Consider the following 24661-nt stretch of genomic DNA (forward strand, 5'->3'; position numbering starts at 1 on the left):
TTTAAATCACTGGATTCCCAATGTAGTTCTCTCCCTGGTCTCTGTGGTCAGTGCCTGCCACTAGAATACCCAGGAAAGATGCTGCCCTCGGCTACTCCCTAATCCTAAAGTCAGTAGCGCAGCTATCTAACCCTCCAACCAAAAAAGGACTTCCAATTGTCAAGAGTTTAAACAAAAACTAGAATACCCAGGAAAGACACTGCCCTCGGCTACTCCCTAGTCCTGAAGACAGTAGCGCAGCTATCTAACCCCCCATCCAAAAAGGACTTCCAATTAAGTGTTTAAACAAAAAGGTCTACCTACTGTGGTATAATTGTATTTCAACCCCAAAACTGTTAAGTACTGGCTTGCACACCACACAGACCAGCCTTCCCCCTAAACAGCTAACCCTGATATAACTTTTTAGTCACCCTCCACAAGGGAGCATGATTCCTCTTTTTAACCAGATGGCAGTAAAGTCCATCTAACCCTCATTCCTAGCTGCTTCCTATAAAACAGAGAATTTTAACTTTAAACTAAAAGAGAAAAGAAGTAAAACACCACATCTTACTATTAATAGTTATAGTTCTCCTAGACATAGTAGTGAATCGACTGTCTGAGCAGCTAACCAACCCAAATGAACGTAGGTATCTTACACTTAAATTAGACGTCCAACAGCATTTCCACCAAAGTAAATTAAGTAAGAGCAAGTTTACATGTGCAACTGATTGTTTTTTGCTAGCGTGGGACTGGCTCATTTCATCCCTGCTCACTTCTCTCCCCTACCTTACCCCCATTCCCACCCACCCCCACATCAATTACATTTATAGCTATACACCACACCCCTAGCCACTCCTCCATCAAAACTGTCCAATCACACAGTACATGTAATTATCCCTCACACTAATACAGCCCATCACACCCTTCTCTACACATCCCAAATTGGATACCACACCCTATATTCCAACTCCACCTCTACCATATTTCAGCCCTATCCTAGTCCATAACTCACCTCACAACTAAACAATATGGTCTATACTCCAACCAACCACCTTCTACTCACCCTATTGCACACAATAGGCCTCTCTTCTCTCTTCCTCCTATCCATGTTCTCATCCTACCACACACATCTTCAAATCAGCCCTCTACCACCATGACAAACTGACTCAACTATCACCACCTCCACTACTATCTACTCACCACTAACACCAAGTGACCTCTACCCCTCTCCACCACCTTCCTATCTATATGGAAATATCACCTACAAACTTTGAACCTACTCCCCCAATAAAATAGTCAAAATAACTCACAAACTAAACAAACTCTACATCCACATACTACAAAAACTCTCATGTTGTGGTGATATTCACCCAAATCCAGGACCCATCACTTGCAATAGCACATACCCAACAAACCCCAATCCAATATATGCTCGGCCTAGCTCATCCCTCCTCCTTCTAAACATTAATATAAGAAGCATTCTCAACAAAACACATGATCTCTATGGCCTTCTAGCTCTATACAAACCTGGCATTGTAGTACTAACTGAAACTTGGCTTAAGCCCATCCACCACAATAATGAAATAACAGTCCCTGTCTATAATATTATATGTAAAGATAGGCCAGGCAAAAAAGGAGGGGGTGTAGCCATCCTTTTCCAAAGTCACCTCTCAATAGAACAAATTGAACACAACTCTCAGTACATCCAAGACATAGAACTAATATTAGCCACACTAAAACTAAACCCCAACAAACAAATCATATTAGCTGGAGGTTATATACCACCAGGCAACAACACTAATGTACTTGAAAACTTACTAAATTGGATGAAAATCACTCATCCACAGGAAACCATTCTTGCAGGTGACTTTAACATTGATTGGTCTGACTGTAACAGTCAAAACCCCACCACCCATATTAACCTCCATGGTTTTACCCAAATTATCAATACTCCTACAAGAACAGACAAAACCTCTAAACGACAGTCAGTCTTGGATTGGATACTAGTATCTGACCCCACTCAAGCCCATCTCTCAGGTTGTCTCTCTGACAGCCTTAGTGATCATCAAGCAACATACTTTATTAGGAATCGAGCCCACCTAACTAAACAACCCATTGTCAGGGTCATATGAAACAAAAAGTACTTCAGAGCTCAAGACTTAATAAATTCACTCAAATCCTGTATATGGACTCCACTAAAATACTTACCACTAGATGAAGCTGTAGAATACTTCAACTCCACCTTCCTAAACATCCTGAACTCCCATGCTCCACCCAGAACCACCAGAATCAAAACCAACCACGCACCATGGCTATCAAAAGACACCAGGTCCTTAATGAAAGAAAGAGACAAAGCCTGGTTGCAATTCCATAAACACAAAACCCCTACCCTAAAACTAAAGTACCATTAACTACGTAATCAAGCCAAAAAACACATATAAATTGACAAAACTAGCTACTATAAAACATTACAGGAAAAACATTCTAACAACCCAGAAAAAGTTTGGGTCTTAATCAATAACCTACTACACCCAGGAAAACCTTCCACTCCTTCCCCACTACTACCAAGCAGTCTACACAACATCCCCACCCACTTTAACAAATACTTTACTGAAACTATCCAAGCCCTAGCCAATACCTAAACGACTAGCATCCACACAATATTAACAATGGTCCCACCCTTTCCGATACAGAAAGTAATATACATAGTTTCCCTAGAACCAATCAGTACTAGAACTATCACCAAACTCCTCAAAAAACTGAAATCAACATCCCCAGCAGTAAACAAACTACCAGCAGAATTCCTACAGATTACCACAGAGGCCATTACCTACCCTGTGTCCATCCTCATTAACAGATCAATAACTGAATGCAAAGTACCTAAATCATGGAAAATATCTCACATAATACCATTACACAAAGGGGGACAATCCCTTGAACTTACAAACTACTGCCCCATTGCAATTCTATCACCCCTATCAAAGATATTAGAGAGGGTAGTCCACTCACAACTAATAAAATTCCTCCTTCACAACAATCTATTATCCCCATCCCAGCATGGATTCAGACCTTCTCACAGTACTACCACAGCATTACTATCCTTTTCAAACTCTGTTAATACCCACAGAAACAACAGCCTGTTTGTATCCTCCATATTCTTAGACTTATCCAAAGCCTTTGATATGGTGAACCATAGTCTACTCCTAGAAAAACTGGCCACTTTTAACATAAATTCTTCTGCCTTATCCTGGTTCAGTAGCTACTTATCTAAAAGACAGCAAGCTGTTCTTTGGGAAAACCACCTGTCACCCCTACTTCCAGTAACCATTGGTGTCCAACAAGGGTCCATTCTTGGCCCACTGCTATTCTCATTATTTACTAATGACATAGCATCATCCCTACCCTCTGCCTCAATAGTCCATTACGCATATGATACCACTATAATATGTGCAACCCACACCCTCGACAAACTTCAATTCATAACCCAGAACAACTTTACTCTAGCCGAAGAATGGTTCACCAACATCAAACTACTGCTTAATCCAAAAAAAAAGTATTCTTTTCAGTCCAAGTAGATCTCCCCCTATAAACAATAACTTTGCAATAATATCCAAAGACAATACTAATATCACTCCAACACTACACACCAAGCTCCTAGGAGTAGAAAATGACAATGAACTTAAATTTAACATCCATATTTCTCAAACAATCAAGAAAGTCAATAAAAAGATCTTTCTCCTTTGTAGAAACCACAACTACATGACCAGACACACAAAATCCACCATAGCTAGAACCCATCTGTTATCTATACTTCTTTATTCTTCCCCAATCTTTACAAACCTTCACCAAGCAGAGCTCTTCAAAATTCAATCATGCTACAACAAAATTGCCAAATTTGATTATAAAGCCACTCATAGGTCCCATCACTGCCAATCCCTTAGACAACTCAACTGGCTTGAGTTACCTCAAATCCTCCTACTCAACCAACTTACCACTGTCCATAAGCTCTACTACCTTCCTATGAAACCCCCTGCCTTGCAACAATTAATTCAACCCTATACACCCTCCAGAAACCTAAGATCAACACACCAAAACCACATATCTGTCACCAAGCACAAAGATGAAGCTGGAAAATCACTCTATGCCTGCTGCATTGCAAAAACCTGGAATCTCCTACCTGATCATCTAACCTCAACATCCTCACCTTACCTCTTCAAAAATAACACCAAATCTCACTTTATGCAAAACTGGCTATGTTCATGTCTTCCCCCAGGCTAGTCCAAATCGACTCACTGCTATTAATACTCTCACAAATAATTAATACTACCATGGCCACAGTTCTCAAACTCTAATAGTTTATTGACACGATGCTAGAAAGTAAAGTATTCTCTACTATCTTATCCCATTTGCTCAAATTCTACCAGATACTAAAATGGAACTCATATCAAACTATTGTTTGTAACTGCATTCAACTAAAATAGTGTACTTTGTGTATGCATATCTTGTACCTTGTGGATGTTACTAATGTAATGTTATAATTGTGTAGCTGTTTGCATGAATATTTTTTGTATCATGGAAATGTTAACTAATGTAATGTAATACTTATGGAGCTTTTCTCCCTGGGCCTCCGCTGAAAATGGACCTGTGTCCAGACGGACCTTCCCGGTAAACAAATGTAAAATAAAATAAAATAAATAAAATAAAAAATAAAAATAAAATGTATTACTTGATCATTATTTTTTTTTCACATTGATAGCCAGACATCCAAGGAACATAGGTTCATAGGCTGTTACTAGGCTAATGACCACTACAGCATTTACAAGCCTAGCAACACACCCCAAACCCATGTGGATCCAGAATATCATGGGCTTCTATACAGTGGGAAGGGCATGTAAGTATGGAAGTTATTAAGGGATTTGTAGAGGGGGTGCTAGTTAGAATAATGCTTTTTTGATGGCCTCTGTACATAAGCGGCTTTGGGGAAAGACTGGGGGTAAATTTACATTTTTCCAACTAGAATATCACAATTCTGAGGAAGCATGCTACATGAAAACAAGATATATTACTTCCAAGCTGTTTAGCAATTTCTGATCTAGCTTTAGGGATGGGGAGAGTCCATGTGTGTAAGAGTAGCAAGTTTAAATACATTACTGTAATCATTATTTCTTCCCTTTTCTCATAATCAGGTATCAGATGTAAAGAATGAAAATGGCTTAGTTTGGTGGATGTGGCGTGGTCAGGCTGAGCAAAAAATCAAAGGTAAATTACAGGGTCATGGCTAAATAATCACTGACATTGAACCAGCCAGCAGAGGTAGGGTCCCTAAAATGGGTGACTAGGACTTCAAGATAATGAGTAGATTTTTTTCAAATATTAAAAGGGGGTCAGGAGTTGCAAGTTGGAGTTTTAAAATCTGGTGTGTGGAGCAACCGTAACACCTGAATAGAAGGTCAGATCATTTATTTGAGAAAGTGACAGAATAGTGGTATTAACAAGACAGAAAAGTTATTATGTAAGGATAAAGGCTATCATTTAAAATCTGAGGACTGGCTTAATTTCCAATCCAAATATAAGTTGCTTGGTGAGAGCTTGTTTTAAGTTTGAGCAACTAAAACTGGCAGTGAAATAGTGGATGAAAGAAATAAAGAAATAGGATTAGGGAAGGGAAGGTTAGAAAGGTATCTGGAGGAGACTGTTTTCTTCTGGGATAAGAAAAGGTCATGAGGAGAAAGTGACTTGAAGTTATAAACTTCTCATTAATCATAAGAATGGAAGAGGGATGGACAGAATAAAGTTAAGATGGAGGCACATGAAGAAAATAAAGTTTACCAAGGAGTTTGGGTTAATGTTTTAAAAATAAATATGAAATGTAAACATTTTATCAGAGATTTGGGATCAGCATATCTGGTAGCTCTATAGGTGATATAGAATGCCTATGAAAATACAAAATATTAATGGAGTAGGTGATGGGAAATGTTGGAGGTGTATCACCTTTGATGCAGGAAACATACATGTGTTTGTAATTGTGACAGTATTAGGAGGTTTGTTATTTCATTATTCCAGAGTGGGAAAAAATCCTCAAGAAGCAGATATGAAAAAATTTGGAGGTTTGCTTGGTAAGTTTGGAAGGAGAAGACAAAGGCTGGACATTTATTGAGAACTCTATAATTCTCTTTCTTGGAGGCTGCCTGAGAAGTCAAATAGTGAAAGCATGGAAAGGAAAAGGGAATGGAGACAGAATGTCATACAATATAATAGTATATGGACTTACAATAGAGTGCTGAGTGTTAAAAAACTACAAAGAGAAAAATAATAGTTAGTAAACCCTGTATCAAAGTAAGACAGTATTATCAATTGGATGATGGAGTATTGGACACAATGTGAGTATAGACTTTTCTTTCATATTATAGTATTGTAGGCAATGGAGAAAGGTTTAAGGGTAAAGGTGCTTTCAGTTTTTGAGCTGTCTGTAATATGCACAGTGGGTGTATAGTGATTTAACTATCAGTATGTTCTTGCTTTCTGGTTAAAATTTGTTTAGAAGATGTAAACATTTGGCATGCAATCTATAATGGTTAAGGTCTTTACCTCACAGATGCAAGGTACAGAGTTTGATTCTGACACCTGGTTATTGGCTAGGTTTGTAACAGTCTGCAGACTGATAGAAGTATGTTGAAACACGTTACTTTGCTCATTATCTCCTCTACTTTTAGTGCAATCAAATGTAGCAGGCATGTGCAAAAACTAACTGACTCGAGAAAGAAACAGGCTCTATGTAAAACTGACTAACCATTTGGTGATCTGTCTAATCATGGGTAGAATAAATGCACCTGCATGTATATATCTGTCAGACTGGTCATAGCAGGAGGGTTAGTTAGGGGATAGGTAGAAGTGAGACATTTATGCACCTGGCCATGTTAATGAACATGACCAAAAACTCACATTCGCCCACTGCTTCTAATAGGTGAGATCCATTACAAGTAACTGCCTTGGAGTTTACCATACAGGGAGTAGCTGTAGGCATGTGTGTATGTGTTTTGCTCACATGTGAATGTATGTAGATGGATAAGAAGCCATGTGTGTGTGTGTGTGTGTGTGTGTGTGTGTGTGTGTGTGTGTGTGTGTGTGTGTGTGTGTGTGTGTGTTTAAGTGTTTGTGTGTTAGTAAGTTCATAAGTATGAGACAGTTTTCTTGCATAATGGACAGCAAAGAAAACTGATTCTTGTTTATCTGGGTACAACATTTTTTCCTCCCATAAATTTTTATATGTTTTTTTTTTCAGTTTGCACATATCCTGATTTTCTCACATGCTTGAGTATTTTATTCAATAATATTTCCATTCCTTAGCTTAAAACAGAATTGCATAGCTACTTTTAGGATAATTTACTATGGAATCTTAGATTACTGTCCCTTTGTGCTTTAATTAATTAATTTATTTATTTAATTCATTTATTTATTTATTGTACATTTGTTGACCAGGATAGTCTGACTGGATATATGTCCATTTTCAGAGGAGTCCCAGGGAGAAAAGCTCCAAGATAATAATACACATTGAATATTTAGTAAATGCTAGTTTCAAGCAGATTACAGTCATAAGCAATACCAGCATTTAGCACATATAGTACTAACTTATTATAAAATACCTTATAAAACATAACGTTATTTTCAAAGTTATATATACATAACATTACATTCAGGTTTAAGACACATTGAGTAGCAGTTATACAATTGACCCTTCCTGAAATGGCATGGTAGAAAAAAGTTAGAAGTAGTTGAAGGTAAGGCACCTAAGTAATAGAGAGGTCAGTAATTGGGGTTAATGGAAGGACATAATTACTTAATTACTTCTGTAGATTTACATTTTGAGTAATGCTGTAGTACTGTGGTACTGTGTCATTAAAAAGTTTTAAACACAAAAGTTATCATGTACGTACCTATAGTGTACATTGAGCAAATTCAGATGTCTGCATCTATTTCTATAATCTGAATCTTTGATTGTTACTATAGTTTTCACAAATTTCCTTTGAATTATTTTAAGAATACCCAATTATCCAACAGTTTAAATACAAAATGTGTTATTATATTCCACGATTAGTGTAATATACATTTTATATAGAAATATTAGACATGTCTCATTCCTTGTTGAACGATTTTTCACAATATGCCCCATCTACTTCATTGCTTTGGCATTCACTTGTTGAACGTGGGAACTAAAAGATAAACTGGCTATTACTTTTCTTCTCAAATCATTGTCATGATAAACCTCCTTTAGAGTTACTGACATTAACTACATAGATTTATTTAAAGTATGTTTCCCAAAATACATTATATTGCATTTGTCCATGTTGAACTGTATGACAATTTTATTAACCCTTTCTCCTATCTGCTTCATACATGCATTCAAACTGTCAGAGTCAGATCTCTTTGGGACAATACAACTTATTTTGTAGTCATAAGCATATTTGTTCATCCAGCAGTAAAAGAAAAATCAGAAGGTCCATCTGCAAAGGCTATATTCAAAAAAATAAATTGTTGTCTCTAAATTATGTGAGACTATCAGAATCAATGAACATGATATTCAGACTGAATAAGTACCAACCTACAAGTGACATATACATCATGTGATACTATATAATTATATACAGAATTACCAACTGTCATCAAATTGTGCAAACTTAAGTATTAAAAAAGTGATGACTATTCTAAAAATAGATCCCATCATAAAACAGAAGCATATGTGCTTAAAACATGAAACAGTTCATAGATATACAATCATTTAATACAAGTTTGTGGGTTGCATTTAAACTCAATTGCCAGAAAAACTCATAAATCTTAATCTGATTTCCCAGTTCCCAGCACTGGAAGCTGGTACTACCCTTTCCAAAAAAAAAAATTCTTAAAGGAACTGAATAAAGATTGTGTGTTTAAACAGAGTTTTTGCCCTATCTCCCTTTTTCTACTATAATTCTGTTGGTAAATCCATTTTTATATGGCCTTTGGACAACACTACTGAGGAATTTCTTATTGGAATAGTACAAAGAATATCCTTATCAGCTAAACATTTTCTGGCAATCCATTTACTTTTTTCTTTCAAAATTTAATTTCTTTTCCACTAAGATAGCCAAGTTTTTAGTTAGTTACTCTTTGGGTAGAATATTTTAATTGAATGGGGGGGGGTACAGCATGATTGGTCTTTGCTTCAGTTCATTGAGAAGGAATTGGTTATTGTTTTTTGCCAATTTTATTTTGATCAAATGATATGTTTCTGTTCATGCTGTGCTTTAGCCTGAGACTATCAAGTATTGGGGTAAAAATGTTTCTCCATTTCCCTCTGTTATGTAGTCTTGGAGCTGGTATGTTTATGTAGCAGGTGCTGTGGGGATGCAGTTTGGATGTATAAGTTACTGAATAACATGTTCCAAATTTCTAGAAAGAAAATTACCATTTATATTATTCTGCACAGCGGAAGTGCAATTTGTAATTCATCTAAGAACTTTTGCTATAATATTGGCCAACTAACTTCCTTTGCTTTTGCCAGACATACACACTGCCCTAACAGGCCATGCTAATGATCATTTAGCAGCAACTGCATAATTACTTACTTTCACTTATAACCTCCACCAAAAATTATGGCTACTTGTTTTGCATACATTTGGTAGTATTAGTTTTTTCCAGAAAAATATACGTATTCTTCAGTAATTTTTGGATTTTTGTTTTAATTCAGTTTTGCATACTTCTGCGGTGGTGCAGCGGTAGCATTGTTGCCTCACAGCAAGAGGTTCTCCCATTCGATTCTCGGCTTGGGTTGAGAGTGCCTTCTATGTGGAGTCTGCATGTCCTCCCCGCCGTCGAGTAGGCGTTTGAAAGACATGCGTTGAATAGGCATGCCTTCGTTGAAGGTTGGGTATCGGGCTGGCAACTCAACACCATAAAAAACAACTGCCAATCATTAGCAGACCGGAGTCCCGCTGTGGTGACCCCTAACCGGGAAAAGCCGAAATAACAACAACAACTGTTATTTCTTGCATATCCAGTCCAAGTGGTATCATCATTAAAAATGCTCTTCTGATTAATTTGACTATCTGTAATTATCTTAGACTGTAACTGCTTCAACATTTAAAGTAAGATTACCACTAATCATTTCTGCAACCCACTGGACATGTTTATAGAATGATTTTTGTTGCTCTTTTTGTGATCTGCAATGATGTTTTGTATTTTTATTTTATTTTTTGTAAGCAGAGTTAAATTTTCTCTTTTTTCTCCTCAGTGGAGATTTAATGTAAAATCTTTCTTTGTTTACATTAATTAGAAACATTTTATAAACAGTCCATATGCGAGATTTCTTTTTAACCAGTCTAACATGACTTTTATTCCCCAAGAATCTTTATAATTAAGATTTATTTATTTGTTTGCAATTTGATAACCAGTTAAGTGAGATAGTTAACTGACCATTTTCAGACATGACCCAGGTACAGTAGTACAATGGCAATAAATAAATAAAAACAGAGACATTGACAATAGACAGTAGATTAAATGAAGAATGTAAGTTAAAAAATGTGCCACTACAATAATAAAAATGCAAATTAAAATTATAATAGCATTTTAAATTGAGATGAAGTTAAAATTCTACTTGCAATATTTTTTAATATTTTCAGAATTTCTAGTTTCCTTATGTCCGCGGGTAGTGGATTCCAAAAAGCTGGTCCCATTCTTATAAGAAAACCAGCTTTATTGACTAATCCTTATGAGTTATGTTTACTTATTAGAGAAAAGTTGTTTATTATTTCATCTTTTTACATAATGTCTGGCTCAGGATTGACTTATGTTCAGAACAACAGATTCAGTGTACTAGTTTCAGCTGCATAGAAGGTCAGATAAATGTAAGTAAACTTACTGATAATGTTTTTTGTCAGAACTTTCAGGATTTCTAAAACTGATATTAATATCTAGCTCACAGCATACCTCTAGCATTCTGATTTCCCCAGCTTAAAATGTAACAATAATATTTGCTACCTGCAAGTTATTACTTACATATTCCCTGATATATTATGACCCCTAGGGAGTTCATCAGATACTCGAATGAGACCAAGTTTGGAAAAGTTTTCCAGGGCAGTAATATCTGTTTAATTCAAGGAAGAATAAGTATCCCAACATACCAAGAGTTTAATCCTCCAAGAGTATGAAATAATAGTGTTACAACACCTTTACTTCATTAATGAATGTAATGAGATTCTTTTTTGGGCTGTAATAAATGTAAAATTCTTCAGCAATGTAAATCTATGCAAATATTTACTGGCAATAGTTGTGATGATATGCTATTAAAATTCTACTATTAGGGAATTCAGTGCACTTTTTCACATAAATAGAATACACTTCACCAGAATTTGTTTTCCTAAAACTGAATTAACCACAGTATCCAGCTTCACTTTCTTAGATGTTGGTTATCGAGATATATCAGAGGAGGCACTAAAAATATTTTAAAACCTCAGGCATAGAAACACTTGTCAGCTTGTTTCCTCTGTGCCCTATATTTAAGTAATTCTTTCCAAAAAAAATGTTTTATCCATTAGCTTCTTCCACAGAAATACACATTTGCATCCTTGAATTAAACATATTTTCCTTTCTGAATGGTTAAGAAGACTTATTTGTCTCATGTTACTGGTTAATAGTGAAGGGAGGAATGTCTGTGAAAATAACTGAAATGCCCTTTCTGTATATCAGGTTGAAATTTTTGTCACAGCTGAAATAAATGTATCATTCTGAGCCTTTCCAAAATCATTTCTACCCACCATTACAACAAAAAAAATCATATTTTATTACAGGATAAAATCACAAATACAGTAACACATTTTATATCATTCACTGACAACTCATAAGAAAAAAAAATGCTGTCCAAAAATATTAATCTGAGTTAGCAAATTTCTGCTTATCCTAATACTGGTATTATTCTGTTGCACAAAGAAATCATGATTGTGAAATATAACAGGGACAGTTATATTAAAGAGAAATCTATTCATATAAACTAAGTGTGGCTTTGGGTGGGAATTCTTCTTCTACTATATGAACAGCACCACCTGATTGCTCTTCTTTGTTTTTTATGCCTTATAGTTATTGGTAATAGCCAATAACAAAGCACTTTTATGATCCAATAATTCATTTTCATTTCCTGAAGGGATAAAATATTACCTCCAGAACAATTAAATAAATCAAAGAACTGAAGCAGTAAAAAGTAAAAAAAAAAAAAAAATTCAAAAAAATTATGGCACCACTACAAGCTAGCAAAGTATGCACACAGTTGTTTTCTTCCAGATAAACTATTTATTTTCTTCTAGAGTAGTTGAATAGTGTTAATTTTCAATAACTAGTTAAATATGTAAAAAAACTGAATAAAAACAATAAACAGTATAAATAAATGAAGAGAAATGATTGAGAATCTCAGTCACTACTATTTATTATTCATAATCAAAGTTCTGAATGGCTTTTTCACATTTTATTAATCCATTGTTTATGAACATTTTATATGTAGTGATTTAGTTTTGAGTATTTTCTGTTTTTTAATGGGTTCACATTCTGGATTTTAACTTTTTTTGACTTTGGTAGCTCAACTTCTTCACACAGAAATGGAAGGGAAGGATTTTCTCCTTAAGTTGTATTAATTTGTATTTTATTTAATCTGGATTGATTTGTTGATTATGTTATTCTTTGCTTAAGTTATCAAGTAAGTAGACTAGTCTCCAGTCCCTTTATTACTTACAGACAACACCCACTATGAAGTTCTTACATGAATTAAGTACAAGAGTTATTTTCCCCCAGCACAATATGTTTTTAATCAAACAAATTGGAAGAAAGTACAGAGTGCCCCAAAAAGCTGCCTGAACCTGGACTTATAAATAATGCTATCAAGCAAAAGTCTTTTGAAAGAATGTATCATTTTGAAAACCTTGGACAACAGCTCTAAGGAGGTGCATTTGTAAACTAGGATTTCAACCCAGGTCATTGGAGTCACCATTCTGATTGGTCTAACCATTACATTACTGATTTAGCTGAGAAATGACCAAGGTACTTTTATATTTATTCACATTTTTATGCTGTTTTACTGTTCAGCAAGTGAGTGGATAAGTCTCCAGAGATCAGGTCCAGAGACATTATTGTTTCCTTGTTCTCTGAAAAATTTGCCAGGCAACTAACTTTTATTTTTAATTTATACCTCACATCTGGAATCATTCCATTATCATTCAAACTTGCTATTATTCTGTATCAACTTAAAGTTGTATCCGCTAACCATCCCAAGGACTACAGGCCAGTAGTGAAGATCTGTCTCCTCACAAAAATCTTTGAAAAAATAATTTTCATGTAAATATTTAAACATATTAAGGACTGTAGACTTCTCTGTGATAAGCAGCATGGCTTCTTTAATGGCTTCATTGACATCCCCTGTCTGGACCAATAATCAAGTAGCCTGAATCTTCACCAATGACACTGGAGAGGGGCATTCATTTGGAACAAAATTAGAAACACACAGTATTTCCAGATGCAGCTCTCAGTATCAAGCACAGTTTCCCTTAAGAGCACACAGGGAACACATTCAGTCCAGGGTCTGGGTTTCTCTCTCTCCAGATCCCTAGTAAGACTCCCCACTGACACAGCTGCAGAGTTGAGTCCTCAGCCCAAGTGTCCAAGACAAGTACTCCAGCACCCTCTCTATGAAACCACACACACACACACACACACACACACACACACACACACACACACACACACACACACACACACACACACACTCACCTGTGAAAGGCTAGCACAGATATGCTAGCTATGCTCCTTCTGCCCAGACTATAAGGTAGTTGCTACCACTAGACACTCCAAAGCCAGCTACTCTAACGCTCTTACAAGGGTACCCAATTATACTGTGTAAACTTATTATTATAATCTTGTGTTCTGAAATGCCTCTTTCTGTATTTGGTGTTTTGACCAATGCAGTAAGGCATTCAGGAGAGGTCACATACTCACCAAATAGATATTAGTACTCTCAAAGGTTAAAATATTCTCTAAAGTACCAGGCACAATAAAAAGCTTAACTATAGTTAATAATAATTAATAAAAGAGCATGAAAATACAGAACATCTATTTACAACAAACACCATAATTTCATTCACAGGAAATATTAAAAAAACACAGCTGAATAGATTCACACAGATAGAGAAAAACAATACTTAACTAATCTCACTACATTTTCTTGACTGATCTAAATAATTACTATTCCCTGGTTAACTTACTAGAGCAAGGCAATATGAAGTAGGTGAGGGAACCTTCTATGTCAGGTTTCAAAATAAAAAGTGCTCTGAGACTTCAGTCTCATCTAGTATTAAAAAACATAATTTCACTGATGGATTACTGAATGCCATCACAGACATCTGGCCATCTGACTTCTGGTTCCCATGCTACCCTCTTTCCTAGCAACTGATCCAGAATCTTGCACATATGTGTCAATAATATACACACAGAGCTTTGCTAAGATCTGTTGCAGCTTCTGGATCACAAAACAATAAAACTTCCACAGGAACTAATAAACCATTATCTAGAATGGACATTTTGTCTCTGGCTGCAGTCAAAACTGTATGATACAATGTTTGGCCTAAATTAAGTAATTTAAATTTTTACTATTTTTCAAAGTTAGGTGGACTGAGATTAACCTCTTCTCTTCCAGTATTCTCTGTTAACATATATACATTTCCTCAGTTACCACAGTACAGTCAGATATAAATGTATATATATGTTCAGTCCAGCAGGGTATACTGTTGATACATTTTTAACACAAGCAACTTTACAAATACATTTTCAACACAAGCATCTGTGCAAATCAGTTTGATATACAGATGACATACAATTCTTTACAAAATTCCAGCAAGCTATGCTGGCATATGTTACACATGCACTGCCCTTCTTCTCCTGGCATTGTTGGCAATACCTCATACCATCACAGCTTTCACGGAACCACTTTTCTTAACCAGAGTCACTAGCATCAACTATAACGATATAAATGGCAGTAGAATAAATGCAGGTATGTTTACAGCTATGACTGGAGCTTTTTAGACAGTTGCCAGTAACTTGCTCTGAAAGAAACTGGTTAGACTACAGTTTGGTGAAGATACTATTCAGTGACTTAAAATGCAGCTAACCAAATGAGGCGTTCAAGTTCTTGATAACTCTGACTACTTGACCATTGTATGCTAACCTGTGGATTTTTCCAAGGTTTTATTTTGATCCCCATCCTTTTCTCGCTCTTCCTAAATGACCTAACTTATGGTCTTACACCTCGCAGGGTTGTGATGCATACTCTTGCCAAACTCGGTCTTTCTCACCAAAAATGGAGGGACACTTAAACTGGTCACCTGGACTAACAAGAATAATCTTTGCATTAGTGCCTCAACATTGGAAATTATGCTTTTCAGAAATCTACAAGCTCTAGATAAACTACCTCCTGTCATAACATTATATAACAACTTTCTAACTCCACTTTACTGGCAAAAATATCTTAGTCTAAAACTAGACCTTAACTTAACATTTAAAATAAACACTGAAATATCTTCCACTAACGTATTAGCTCAACTAAAGTGGCATTACAAAATATCACACATAGCCATAGAAAGAAATGCACTAATTTCAAAACTGCATACAACCTGTCACTAACAATGTTACATTCTTCTAGCAATACCCATCTTATTAAAATGACTAAAAACAAAATTGTACACACTGCTCTCCAAGCAAACACACAGACACACCATGTGAGTAATGAAAAAATTAAATTAGATACCAGTCTGAATGAGAGCATCTATGATTTCCAGTTGACTTCTGTTCGGAATTATCCAACTTAATACTGTTATACTCTTAAATAATTACTTGTTGTTTGAAAACAGCCATTCTGGCCTAAGGATTCTCAGACTGAGGCATTATCACTACTTTCAGAAGTCATTTGAAAACAAAGCATTCAAAAAATAGGAACCGCAGTATGAAACCAACTGACATCAGAAAAAAACCCACAAACTTTCAAATCCAAACTAAAACAGTACTGGCTAAGGCTAATATAAGTAACTTCTTCAGTTACAATGGCCACAAAGATCTAATCAATGTTCAATAATTATTTTGACTAATGCCTTGCTACAAGTTAAATCCACTGTTGGAGTTTTGTGCACATATCTGTATACTGTATGAATGCATTTCTGTCTAAATTTTCATAAGTATATAAAAATATCATAATATCTTTACTAAATCATTTAGAATTTCCTGCCTAGATATTTGCCTTATTTCATTTATCTGTATCATATAATATCTTTTCTAACTCACTTAGTTACTGCTTGTCTTATTTATTTACTTATGTCTAGCTTCTTCTCAACTATCTGTCTTACTGCAAACATCAGGTAGGTTGTGCTGCATCCTGATCTGAATCTGAACTGCTCATCTCCTATCATGTATTCTACTATGCTGCATATATGTTTACCAGTCACCCCCTCTAGAACTTTCATACAATGTGATAGGAGTTATGAGGAAAGAGTCCAACTGGGCATTCCTACACTTGGAGAATGCATATGACAAGGTCCCAAGGAAGCTGAGCTGGACAGTACTGCAGTGATTCAAATTCCCAGAAACACTGATAGAATTAGTGCATGTTATGTACAAGGATCCAATGACTCATGTACGAACAGTGTTTGGCCTCACAGCAGGGTTTCCAGCAGGAGTGGGTGTACACCAGGGTTCAGCTCTGAGCCCACTGCTGTTCATATTGGTGATGGACTGCATTAACAGACAGGCTGGAGGGGACAGATCAACAAAGTTGCTGTATGCAGATGATGTGGCATTACAGGCAGACTTTGAGCTAGAACTTCAGCAAAGGATAGGGGAATGGAATGCAAAACTGAAGGCACATGGGATGAAACTATGGTCAAATAAAACAATGGTAATGGCAGCAAACTGGGAAAATCAGAAGAAGTTAAGAATTAAGGTAGAAGGGAAGATAGTGGAACAGGTAAATAGTTTCAAGTATCTGGGAGGGTGGTTGAGGAAAAGATAAGTCTGAATGAAGAGGTCAAAGCTAGAATCAGAGGGGCTGCAGCCAACTGGCATAGAGTGTCAATTGTAGTCTATGACAGAAGAATGCCAAAATTAGCTGAAAACTAAGGTGCACAAGAAAGTGCTATGACCAGTATTACTGTATGGTACAGAAACCTGGGAAGTAAAGACAGAGCAGATGAAGAAGCTAGATGTGATGGAAATGAAGTGCCTGAGAAGGGTGGTAGGATGAATTCTGTGGGACAGATGAAGAAATGAGGACATCAGAGCAGAAGCCAAAGTAGTTCCAATTGCAGAAAAGATCAAAGAGAACAGATTACAGTGGTATGAGCATGTGCAGAAAAGCAGAAGACAATCTTGTGAAGAAGATTTGGGACAGACATGAAGAAAGTAAGAGGAAACGCGTATATCCACCAAAGAGGTGGATGGATTGTGTGAATGAAGATCTGTGACAGTCAGGCAGGAGTGCTGAAGAAGGCAGGAGTGTGGCACTGAATCAAGAGAGATGGCAACAGTTAATACAATTCCCTGACTCCATGTAGAAAACAGGAAATAAAAAGGGGGCTGATGATGATGATGATGATTATTTAATTACTCTATTTTAATTTATATTGCAACCAATTTAGTGGGTTACTACAAAACATGATAAATGTGTTTTGAAAATGCACCTGTAAAACTTAATGTTTTATTTTTTAAACCCATACAAACCTGATTTTTATACCTTGCACATATTTCCTTTTGTGTGATTTTTTTGGAAAAAAACTTTGTAAAGCTGGTGTTTCTGTATACCTTGATAAGTTATTATGTACAACTGTCAATTGACACTCAAATATCATCAATTACTATAAAAAGTCCCAAGTCATAGCAGAAAAGTGAGAGGCAGACCAGTTCAGTTGCCCTATTACTAAATTGGAATAAAAAATAAATAAAATTATTATTGCAATTGTTAGAATAAAAATTATTGCAACTGGACTCTGATACTAAATGTCATATGAGAAGGTATAATTAATAAACTGAATTAATATGAGTCCTAATATCTAAAAGTGACCAATTCCAGTCCAATTAGAAAACAAAATGAGAGCCCACACACAGTATAGAATAAACATTCTGGATTATACATAATAGTGACAATAACCTGAACAAGCTTTCATCCCTATTTTTTCACATTTCTAGTGTCTGCTTGTGGAGCATAATAGCAAGATACTCTATCTATTGTCAGTACAGTAAAGCAGTATCATGCTTGAGGCTTACTGAACTATGTTTAGGGGCCATTTTTGATTTCATTTTATGTAAAATGTCTTTTTCCATAGGTTTGGTCTTTTCTTTGCTGAATTTCTAATGTCTTTTCATTGATTTTGTATACTTTTTTGCATAGAATTTAATCAGCTTGTAAGTTTGTTTGAAATTTCTAATAATAAAAACCAAAAGGAAAAATACTTTCAGAATAGTTAACTATATCAACTAGAGCATTATACCCTTCAGTTGATCTACGCATTCAGTCTTGAGAAAGTAGGACCCCTTTCAGATGTATGGTCTGAATAAATATTATTAAAAAACATTCTTCAGAATAGTGTCTGCTTCATTATAAAGCAAATGATTCTCATTTTACCCAGACATGGCCACCAAGGCCACAAATCATACAATCTAGTATCTATTTTTCATAACTCAAGCAAAAACCTCCACAAAAGACTTCTTGAAGCTACAAATCCATAGTATCATGAGCATGATTTCTCAAGTTGCCCCATCATGTCAACTACCACAGAAATAAAATACACTAAATCACAAATTTACTCACAAGCTAAACTCAGGTAGAAATTATTTTACCATATAAACATTCTGTGTTTCTTCTCTCTTATGCATTACCTGCAATCTATAGTTATTCTGCTAGAATGAAAATACTTTTTTTAATATCAGACTATAACTATCAAGCTTTTAATAACTGGGGAAGATATCCCTCAGTGGACAGCAGAAATCGTAACTGATATGATCTTTCTTTCAGTGCCCAATTTTAAAGGAATAACATCTTTTGCAGTTATGATTTCTACTGGACTCACTGGACATTTTGGGGTTCAAGCATCTCATTTAATTGCTATCTTTGTCATTGTTACATGTTCTTTGTATCTCTCTTTGTCTGTGGAAGCTTTCTAAGTACTACACTTTTCTTCCATTTTTCCCAAACATGCAGGTTACCTGCCTGCTTGCATTGCTGAAGTACCTATACAGTATTTCATTGTTAAAATGTCATTGTTTCTACATGCTCAAATAATTTGTATTCAGTATCCTTAGAAGAACGTTTATTGCTAGAAAGGAATTAATAGCTTTTTTTTTTTGGTAATTAAGAAAGTATTGTTTTCCTTAAAGTCAAGGATAACTTATCCTATAATCTCACAAGCCTGTCATGAAAACTTACATTTCTGGCTTTTGTTATGTATATTGTAATTTAACGGCTATATATTATGTAAGTTATGTTCATCGGTTCATAGGTGTATAGGTGTGTACTAGGCTAATGGCCCTGGAGCCTTTACAAGCCTAGCCCATAGAAGTGCCTTGGCATTGTACCACCCAAAGATAGTTCCCAGTGCTTCTATCAAGTAGAGCCACTGGAGTGATCCCCAGGGTGAACTTTCTATTTCCCATCCACTCATCAAGATTTCTCTTGAAGAGGGCCAGTGAGGTGCTCTGCTTGACATATATGGGAAGTCTATTCCAGAGCATGGGCAGTCTCTGAGTTATGAACCTGTCCCTTCAGCATATTCTGTTGATTGTGGTAATGATGTTGAGGTCTCTGCAGTGTGTGGTGTGGAGGGATTGGAATTTCTTTAGATGTAGCATTTCTAACAGAACTGGGTTGGACATGGCTTTGTAAATCAAGTGGAGATCGTCCCTTAGTAGATGATATGAGACAGAGAATAGCTGGAATTTTTTGAGTCTGGCAATGTAGGACTTGTGTTTAAGGCCTAGGATCCTCTTTGTGAGGTACTTTTGTGGTGTTTCCAGCTGTTGCATGTGTCCAGTGAGGTACATGACAAATGGGGCATTATACTCGATGATTGGCCTAATGAGGGAAGAGTAGAGAGAGGTGATAACCTCTTTCTTCCTGGATGTAAAACCCTTGGTAATGAGATGTACCACATAGAAGGACTTTCTGACCACAGTGGCAATGTGGTGGTCGAAGGAGAGGTTGCTGTCAACCTGTGTTCCCACATCTCTTATAACACCTTCAGTGTTCAGTGGGCTCCCATCGATGTGGTAATTAGTGAGAACTGAGTTTTTCCCAAAGGGGATGATGACGCATTTTTTGGCATTAATCTTAAGGCCATGGCTTTGAGACCAGTCATTGGTCTCGGCGAGGCCCTTCTGTAGGATGTCTACATCACTTGGGGAGTTAATAATGGCTCCTAGCTTGCAGTCATCTGCAAACATGGTCAGCCAGAGTCCCTCCATGTTGTCCTGGACTTCTGAGAAGTAGATGCCAAACAGGAGAGGACCCAGGGCCGATCCCTGTGGGACTACACTCGAGACTGGTCAGCAGTCTGACTTGGAGTCTGCTACTTTGACACTGTGGGTTCTATCTGTGAGCCAATTTGCAACCCACCTACTGATATAGCAGTTGATGCCCAGTTTGGTGAGCTTATCAATAATTCCTTAGTGGAGAATAATATCAAAGGCCTTGGCCAGACTGAGGTATGCTGTATGAACTGCCTTGCCTTCATCTACAGCTCTGGTGACTGACTCAAAGAAGTCAACCAGGTTGAGCAGGTATAATCTACCTTTCACAAAACTAAATTGTATGGGATCTAGAGTTTGGAGATTCCCTATATCCTTGCTAATTAGGTCCATAATGATGTGCTCTATAGCCTTACATATCAGACTCATCAGGCTAATGGGGCAATAATTCCCAGGGTCTGTAGTCTCTCCCCCTTTATGGAGAGGGGTGTGCTATTTGATAGGGACAAAGCCTGAGGTGAGGCTGTGATTGAACAGAGCACACAGATGTGGTGCCAGTTCACTTTGTAGTTCATGTAGAACACATCCAGGGATATTGTCAGGTCCCATGGAAGCTGTATTCTTGGCCTTGTGCTGCATTAATGCTGGGTGCCTGGCATTCCTCACGTATTGTGATTGGTCCTTTAGTGGGGGTGAGAGGGGTAAAGTTGGCACTGAATCTGTTGGCCAGTATGTTGGCAATATCTGTTGGCTCAATATAGGAGGTACCATTGTGCAGTAACTCAGAGCAAACCTGGGTATTGCCATGGAGATTCTTGATATAACTATAGAAGGCTTTGTGGTTGTTTTTAGTGTTTGCCACAATTTTGCCTTCATAGCTAGCTTTAGAGGTTTTGATGAGGGATCTCAACTTTTTGTTGAGGCTAATAAGGGAGTTTTTCCAGTCATGGGATTTCACCTTTTTCTGCAACAGTTTCTTCCTTCTGTTGTAGAGTTTATTAATGGCAAGAGACCACCAGACTGGCTTCCTTTTTTGGAGGAGAGCATCTTGGTTCTGTTGGGTATGGTTAGTTCCATGCATTTATGTATGTGTTCGTACAGTGCATTGGTGTATGATTTGGTAGTCATGCATCAATTTTCCATTGACATGGGTGCCATGAAGTTAGCCACCTCTGTTTTTAGGAGCCAAAAGTTAGCATTGGAGAAGTTTTTCATGTTGGTTACCTTTGCGGGGTGTGTGGGTGAGATGTGGATTTCCATGGTGATTAGTTTGTGGTCGGATCTAACCAGGGAGGAATTGACTATTGGTGTAGAGTAACGGCTGCCCATGTTAGTAATAAACAGGTCAAGGATGTTGCTTCCTCTAGTGGGGGGGGTAAGAATGAGCTGGTCCAGGGCATTGGAATTGATGAATTCCAGTATTGGGCCAGTGTATTGGTGCATGAGTAGTTTTCCCAGTTGATAGACAGGTAGTTGAAGTCACCTAATATGAGAGTATTGGACTGGACCCTAATAATTTCCAGGGTGCTTAGGAACATGGAGTGAGTGTCTTGTGACATGGTTGGGGACCTATAGCAGGCTATGACCTGAATTGCCATCTTACCCAATGTTAGTTGTACCTAAAGTATCTCAGATGCATTATGCTGGGCTACTAGTATGAAGGTGTGCATATCCTTTATGAATATGGAGAAACCACTACCTTTGGAGCTTTGGCCCATGCTCTGGGGCAGAAAGGTGTGGAATGAGTTATAGCCTGGTAGTGCAGGGGTGCTTTCTGCTGCTTTAAACCAGGTCTCTATTACAGCACAAATGTTGATGTTCTTCATTTTGAGGAGTGCATCTTGAAATTTAGACTTCTAGGATTGAGCAGCATGACCCTTAGATTACATTTATTTATAGCTGTTATGGTGGTAATTTGGTCTTTGGAACATCGCCTAAGAAAGGCATGGCAAGAGTCTTAGCCAGTATCCGGACACCCAGGGGTGACAGATGTAGGCTGTCTCTGGCAAAGCATCGAGGTGTCACTCATGTCATTCCAAGCAGACAGATACTGGATCCCCTTAGAATGACACCAGAAACTTAGCCAATTGTTGAAGTCAATCATTTTCTGCTTGTACTGCAGTATCATTTTGGGTGACGGTAGGACAGTGGTGGGTCATGATATCGGACTGCAGGACTGCAGCCCCCCCAGCTGTGAACCACAATGGTACAGTCTTACAAATCCTCCATACAAAGTGAATCTGGACTACTGCCTTACCAGTCTGGATTCAGGAAGAAGGAAGCAGTGTTGATTCCACAAATCGGACTGCAGAGTCAGCAGTCTTGGAACATTCCCACTTAGGATTACTGTAGCTGTGGTGGGTTGGTGGGTTTACTGTTATGGGAAAGCAATGGATTGCAGGTACGTGTGTGTGTGTGTGTGTGTGTGTGTGTGTGTGTGTGTGTGTGTGTGTGTGTGTGTGTGTGTGTGTGTGTGTATGGGTGTGGCTAGAGAGATTGCTGGTGGTGGTTAGAGAATACCTCAGGCACACCATTTGTGAAAGTTTTGCAGATTTTTGCCTCATATTTTGTTTTGTTCTGTTCTTTGTAAAATCTGTGGTTGCTGATTTGTTAATCTCTTAAATAGTTGATGGTGCTGTAGTAGCATTGTTACCTCACAGCTGTGGATTCTCTGGTTTGATTCTTGGCTGGGGTGCCTTCTGTGTGGAGTCTGCATGTTCTCCCTGTGTTTGTGTGGGCTTGCTCTGATGCCCACCCATGTTACAAAGACATGTGTCTGCTGTACTTCTCCCTGGGCCTCTGCTGAAAATTGGCTTTTGCTCCAAGTCAGACTTTTCTGATTAACAAATGTTAATTGACAGGCATTTGAATTTCAGACTTCATATTCTTCAGAAAGTACATAGTAACACAAAAAATTTATTTTAGCAATCTTCTAAGTTTATAAGATGAATATTTGAAATTCAGCCCTATTTTTGAGACTGTATTCCCCCATTATTGGCTTCGTCCAGGTTTTTTGTGCTAAGGTAGAGAGCTATGGTGAAAACTGAATCCACTGAATATGTTTGAGAGCTGTATTCCCCCATTATTGGCTTCATCCAGGTTTTTTGTGCTAAGGTTGAGAGCTATGGTGAGAACCGAATTTACTGAATATGTTTGGGGGCTGTATTCCCCCATTACTGGCTTTGTCCAAGTGTTTTGTGCTAAGAGGTTGACAGCTATGGTGAGAACTGAATTCACTGAATGGTAGCCATTTAAGTTTCAGTCTTCCTCTCTTTCACAAAACAGCTGCTTTGGCATAGTGATATGTTGCTCTGACTGTTTTGCACAGGGTCCTGGATTCAAGACTTGGCAGTGAAATGCATGGCTATAACACAGATTTTATTCTAGCAACTTTCCAAGGGAAGAGAAGTTTAGTGGGGATTATGCTGAAACTGCTTGCATTGTTGATAGCACAACAGGTAGTGTACTTGCATTTTATGCAGAAGGCTGTGGGTTTTACTCCCACAGTATGTAGATGTATTGCTGATATTGGACTGTGTTTTAAACGGGGTTGATGCTGCCATCTTGAGAATGTCTTCTTTGGCAAAGATACCTAGTAACTATGAACCTGTCTGTTATTTGCCATCCATTCCCTATTGCATAATTACTAGCTTATCATTTTTAATGTAATATAGGCAATTTATTCCTCAAGGGCAACAGGCACTTTATTTGTAGATGAAACAAAGAAATATAAAGTTGTTTGCTAGCAGCAACCTCTTCATTAGTTACAGATCTTTTTAATGTGGAATTACTTAGATGACTTTTACTTCTGCAGAGATTGTGCATATTTACTGATACTGGTGGATTGTAGAAGTTTGAGTAGACGTTTATGATGGAATTGTTCTCAATTGGGCAGTATTGTCATTATTGGTGCATGCATTTTCTTTCATTATTTACTGGAAAAATGTTCAAAACAATAAATATAAAACACCCTATAACAACTGTACTGTATTATACAAGGAATATAATTTAATGCAATCAGGAAGGTGCATCACAGAGCACATGTATGTTTTGTGTGCAAGGGGCCTATCATTTGAAAATAGCCCAAAGTTAATCTTTATCTGCCACTAGCCAAATGTATTTTCTTTGATTGTGGGTTTCAATGCTGTTTCAATGAATGTGAGTTTCA

This window comes from Protopterus annectens, chromosome 2.part1 (assembly GCF_019279795.1).
Source record: "Protopterus annectens isolate FY-2018-M chromosome 2.part1, PAN1.0, whole genome shotgun sequence".
NCBI classification, from domain to species: domain Eukaryota; kingdom Metazoa; phylum Chordata; order Ceratodontiformes; family Protopteridae; genus Protopterus; species Protopterus annectens.